A 6920-nucleotide genomic window follows, 5' to 3' on the forward strand; every position below is an offset into this window, starting at 1 on the left:
CCCCCCCCCCCCCCCCAAACCAAATCATTCTTAGTATCTTCAAATAAAGTGTCCATGAAAATTTTTTCCATATCCTATTTAATTAGTTGTTGCAGAAGCACACATGTTTTTCCTAATACTGTGTAACTTTTATTCCATGATTGAGGTGTGCTATTTTCAGTTAGTGACATGAAGGTGCAGTATTAATTAGCAATGGGCCTTATCCATTTGGTATTAGGTTGGGAAACTGGCTTCTGGTTGATTGGTTTATAGCATAGAACTTTTCATATATCTGGTTAAACTTTGCCTCGTGATATAATGGGATTTGTTTCCGGTTAGATTTACTATCGTAACGTTAGCTTCTTTTTCCATCTGACAGATTATATGTTTACCTTTCTTTTTTTCTGGTGGGTTAGAATAGGCTGCTTGTAAATAATCTGCATTGATTTACATTGGCAATTTTGGGTTCTTATGTATGACACCAAGTGTTCCCTTTCTTTCTTTATTCGTTAGAAGGGATCTATTGTTCTTTGCTATGGCAAATTCCAAGGGACCGTCTAGCATGAGAAATATGATGTACAATGGAAAGAGCTCTTTACTGCCTCCTAAAAGTCCATTTCCTAGCATATCTCCTTCATATGTAGATTTTGTCCCTAGTTCTGCTTTCACCCGAAAGGACAATTCAAAATCCAGAGATGGTTTCACACCATCAGCGTACGTCTTCTGAAAGCTGTCTTATAGAGGAGGAACCATTTTGGTTAGATGATCTTCTTAACGAGCCGGAAACTCCTGTACGCAGAGGTGGCCATCGACGTTCATCTAGTGACTCCTTTACATGTTTTGATGCTTCTAACATTGCAAACTTAGATTACATAGCTCAAGATGATAACAAATTCAGAAATTTAACTCATGTCCCTTCCTGGGGATCCCAAGACTTTGATTATTACCAAAATGCTCGGCATGCAACATTTCATGTTGATCAAAATTCCTCAAACCGACCAAAAAGTAGGGCAAGGGATGAATCTCCAAATGCAGTACCACATCCACGTGGCCTTTCCCCTTTTAGAGAAAATGTGAAGACTCACAGCTTGGGACCATCATGTCCTCCACAAGAAGGAGAGAGGCCGAAATCTGCAAGAAGTGACCAGCAAGATTTAGTTGAATCTGTCCCTCCTGATCCAAAGGGATCTGGTGAAAGAAAGGACACTTCTCACAGCAAGAGTTCTGCACCTGAAACTGACACGAAACGTGCAAAGTAGTAAGTGTAACTAGCTCAGAAACCCTAAAGGAAATAGTTGTAAAGTACTTTGTATAGTTTCTGTATATTGAAATTTGCAAGAAATCATAGTTCCTGTAGCAGCAGTAATTCAGAGAATTCTTAGTTTCTGTTTATGGTATGGTTCTTTGTTTCTGCTTTCATGAGTTGTCTATCATTCTGCTTTGTTTTCATTGCATGCCATACTATGACTGGATGTTTCGGTTAGTTGGAGGATTATAACTAGGATAGCTGAGATCCATAAATGGGATTCTAACTTTCATCAAGAACTAATCTTTTAGCATTTTTTATTTTTTTTGGAAATCGATTTTTCAGCATGTTGTTTTCTTCTGAATCTCTTAATAAGTGCAGTGATAATAAGTCTTGTGATTCTGAGTCTGTACCTTCTAAAACTTTGAAGATATTATACACTGAACAGGATTCGGCCTACAGCCAAAGTAGTAGGGTAGTCTATGCTCTTTGAATTTTTTTAAGGGATGCCTATGGTGTTCCAGTCTTATCAATCCATAGATATTGAGGAAAATAGGTGGATTTAACATTTAACAACAAATTCGTTTATTTTTATACGCGAGCGCGCACACAGACACACATATATATTTCAGGAACATTTCTTCATCCCTCCACCTAAACTTACTTGACTATGTTCTTTTTCTTTCCTCCTGAAGTTCCAGGACCCTTTTCCTAAAAGTAATATTCCCTATCTTCATCAATTCAATTTAATGCAAAGATATTAAGTTATTATTTTTGACAAAGATAAGTATATTAAATGTGCAGCACTGCACATTGTCCAGATGTCATTTAACATATTATGAAGTTTCCTAAAGAGAAGGTGCCATGTAATGCAGACATTTTGCCCAGCGGTCACGAGTTCGGAAGCTTCAATACATATCTTAACTGGAAAGAAATGTACAAGTTCTGCAGGCATGTGAAGCTTTAAGTAATATATTCTGACAAATCAATGGATGATAGATGTTGTATTTTGTTAGAAATGCTGATCTGATAATTTATTCAAGGCTGAAGGTTGTGAAGTGTCTGCGGAGCTTGAATTCCTTAACTAGCAGAATCTTATTCTCAGCATGGAGAATAAAGCCCTAAAGCAGCGGTTAGAAAATTTAGCTCAAGAACAACTGATAAAGTATTGTAAGCTTCTTTGCTATCTGTTATACTTTACTGTTGTACCTGTTATTTCCAGTGCTTGGACTTGTGTTATAAAGTAGATTGACATATATAATGAGTCGTAACGTAAATAATCAAAAATTAGGGTTGACTTAGGTTCATATGAGCTGGGAAAGTGGGTTTTGTTTTCCTAAAACTGAATGCACATTGGAGGAATGGGGATACCTTGTGGTAATTCCAGAAACCACTATTTTTTTGTGGATAACTGATGTCCTGGAATTCTACAACTCCAATGAATTTATGATTTTCTTATAGCTTATTTAGAGCGCTGTATATGCAGTGGCATGCTTTATTCTTACTGTCTATCACTTTTTTTTAAAAAAAACCACAAACATTTGCTTATTATAAAGGTTGTTTTAACTCTGGAAAATAATGTTGGAAATAATAACTAATAAAAAAAAACAGAAGAGTTATTGGAGTTCATTCAACCCAAACTATTGTTTTTCTGGGAGATGACCAAAGTTGTTATCTGTTATTCCAATTGATGACAGAACTAGGTCAAAGTTGAGGAACCCAAAAAAAAAAATCCACTGCAAAATAATAATTGGTTTTTAGATTCTATTTTGAGGTTTGGGGGGGGTTCCCTCTTTGTGCTTTAGGCCTCCAACATTAGAACATTTACCTTTGGAAGAAAGTAAGCAACAAAAAGAAAAGTGGCTACCGTCCTGTTATAACTAATGAATAATGGGGTTAGATATAATTTAATAGATTACTGTTGGATCTCTGCTTAAAGGACATCGCAAAATCTACCTTTACTAAATGCATTTGAGTAATTAAACTTATAAATTTTTGAGAGGCTAACTTTTCCTTGATCATGGCTGAAGAACTTTCGTAGTTTAAGTATGTACAGTTCAAATAGGAAAAAACTTTTGTTTTTTGGGATAGTGGTTGAGTAAAAAAGTAGCAACGTTTTTATTTTGGTGAAAGCTACTACTGATAATGTAGTAGGAAGTTCATTTTATTATCTTCTTGGGGAACTGAAGCGTGTGAATATTGTGCGTAGTGGAGCATGAAGTCCTAGAAAAAGAAAGAGGAAGACTACGAGCATTATATCAGCAACAGAAATGCCACAGTCGCAGCAATCATCTTCTAGCCATCGGCGCACCAGCAGTAGGGATCTTGATCAACAATTTGCAGACCTGTGTTTGAAACAGAAAGAGGGGATGTGAGTGTAGGTAGGAGGTAATTTTATTGTGCATGACATGATCAGAAAAAACTCTTGTCAACGACTTTGTTAGTGATATTTTTATGTGCGCCTGGTGGTCAATGCTTGGGAATAACATTTGGTGGCAGTTGACTCACCTGAGGTGATAAATCCGTCTGTTGTAAAATTTCTCAGCCATTTGTTCCATCATTTTTACCTTGTTGGGGTAGATTTTCATGAACATTGAATTGTAAGCATCATATGTACCTTATTATTTCCTTTCTTCTTTTATGCTATGAAAGCATTCTGTTTTTCCTCTTGTTAATGGTACACGCCAAAACCAAAATAAACAAGAAATTCAAGTTTGAAGTAATTATTAGAGCCATATTAGATCTTCTGGATGGGGAAAGTGAATTCTCTGGTAGGATATATCAACAATTAGATGAGTAGACACTTCTGTATAAATATAATTACATTATAAATGGTCCAGTCTTAAGTCAATATCAATTATGGCATATCTAATAATTTACTTTCATAGCCATTTTGCATCTTATGAATAGACCATCTGTAAATATGCTAATGATTTAAGGTACTCCAAACTCTTCTTTCATAAAATTTTCAAATCAACCATTCTACAAAACATAGAGAGCATATGTTAACTGGGAGACTATGCTTTTTTTTCCCCTTAAACTGAAGATTCCCCATATAAACCATATCTAAATATCTGACATAAAAGAAGACGAAAAATTAACATCCCACCCACATTTAAGAGGATAAATATCAAATTGTAATCATACTCTTTAAAAATAAACTACTTATAACATATTATTATCATCTTATAGCACATAAATTAATAATATATTAATTAAAAAAATATTTAAAAATAAACTATTTATAGCATATTATTATCAAGTTATAGCATATTAACTAATAATATATTAATAAAATTTTTTATTATTATTTAATTAATAATTATTATGTTTAAATAATCAATATCATTTATTCACTTACCTTTTATCAACAAAACCTTTTAAATTTTTATTGATTAATCAATTACCTTTTGAAGTATAAATAATAAATTATTAAATATTAATCAATTACCTTTTAATGTTTTTAATATAAATAATAAATTATTATTATTTATATAGTTACCTTTTAAAAAATAAAATCTAAAAATTAGGGATTTGATTTTAATTAATTTCATATTATATGGTTACCCAATAACTACCCACCCCCATATCAACCAATATACTTTTATCTTTCCCCAATATACTCAACCTCTCCCCTATTTACATGCTTCTCTTTCTACCATATTAATTTTGCACATCTTTTTTCACGTTTCTCTCTCTATTAATTAATTGAAGACAGCACATGTTTCTCTCTCTATTAATTAATTGAAGACAGCACATGTTTCTCTCTCTATTAATTAATTAAAGATAAAAACCTGATCAAGCTTTAAACTTATTTTCCAAAATCAGATTATGATTAAAATCCTTATTTAACTACATCTCTATCAATCTTTCTCAAAATGAGATTTTTTATTTTTCGACCATCAAATTCGCAATATTGCATGATTTTCAGAAAATATCGTGTTGTATAGATCATCAAACAGGTTTATTTCTTAAAGTTTTTATTTTTTCTCTGATTCTTTTGTCAAATTATTTAATTTTTACATGTTGTTGCTTGATTTTAGGAAAAATTTACATTGTATAGATAATGCAGGTTTCTTCAAGTTTTATATTTGTTTATGTCAAATTCTTTAATATTTATTTGTCTATAAATTTTTAGGATCTAGGTTGTTGAATACAATGTATAAACCAAATACCCTAAGGAGATTCACAAGAGGTACAAACTATACCGGTAACTTCATGGTTGAAATACTATCTTTTGATCTTATGTATAACTCAAATTCAATCGCAAATTTCAGGCTATACCGCTGTGATGGAACTAGAGAAGAAGTTGAATGATGAACTAGTAAGGTCTAGTCCTTCTAAAAGGAAAGTAGTGTCAACGGTGAAAGCAATCGAAAAAAAATGTTACAAGAGGAGGAAAGTAAAATATTATGTTCCTGACATGATTGGAGAACCGGTTGTTAATGAAGAACAAGACGAAGTGAGTGAAGAATCACATAGTTCATCAGTTTCTTCTTCTTGTTCTCTTCTTGGTGTGTGAAACAAAGAGATGATTTTGACTTGTCACAAAAATCCAGCAGTAGAGATCTTGTAACACTCATGTCTACATGTTGTATAAAATATATTTAACTATATATAGCATAATATATTAACTGTTGTATTTAATGGTAGTATGCTTAAATGTATATTTGCACTTTATTAAATGTGTATGATTTTTGTATAAATTTAGATTGCAATATGCAAAAATATATGAACATTGTATGAAAAATGTATAAATATTGTATAAATTATGAATGTCATATTGAACTTTGATATATGTAACAGAAACAAATGGTATATATATGAACATTGTATGAATACTATATGAACATTTTATGAATGGCAGTAAAGTTCAATGTATATATATAATGTATAAACATTGAATGAATTATGAATCCCATATTGAACTTTGATATATGTAACAGAAAAAAATGGTACATATATGAACATTGTATGAATATTGTATGAACATTGTATGAATCTATATGAACATTTTATGAATGACAGTATTGTTCAATATATTTTTATAATGTATAAACATTGTATGAATTATGAATGTCATATTGAACTTTGACATATGTAACAGAAACAAATGATATATATATATGACAATTTTTTACGAAACCAAACTTTATATATGTCAATGATAACAACTGCACTCAATAAAATAAAACGTGTTTCTAACATTCAAAACAACATAATAACAAATGTAACATTACGAAATCATTGTTTTTGTACAGGATAATTTGAACATGTCTTTCTATTGTGTCCAACTTGACGGCATCTATTGCAAGTCATTTTTGTCCTTTTGAATTTCACGTCATCAAACCCCTTCCATCATTCAAGTTTTGGTATACCCGTTGTACAAAATTGATACAAAACACATATTCTAATTTCATTAGAAACATATACTGTAATTTTGAAAAAAAAATAAATAGACTTTCATACACAAATGATACACGTTTCGTATAATCTTCATACACTATTAAAAAAAATTTAGACTTTAACGTTACACAAATTTATAATCAGTTCATATAATTCATACACAGTTAATATATCATTCACTAACCTATACAGTACTCAAATTAAACAAACACGATACATTTTCAATACAAATAAATATAAAAACATATATTATAATTTAAATAGAAACATATATTGTACGTCAAAATTT

General features: G+C 31.4%; 1 pseudogene; it reads left to right on the forward strand.

The window, feature by feature from the left end:
• Positions 1 to 3900, forward strand: part of LOC107002439 — a 12591-nt pseudogene extending 8691 nt beyond the window's left edge.
• The last annotated feature ends 3020 nt before the right edge of the window (positions 3901 to 6920 follow it).

This window comes from Solanum pennellii, chromosome 10, assembly GCF_001406875.1.
Source record: "Solanum pennellii chromosome 10, SPENNV200".
NCBI classification, from domain to species: Eukaryota; Viridiplantae; Streptophyta; class Magnoliopsida; order Solanales; family Solanaceae; genus Solanum; species Solanum pennellii.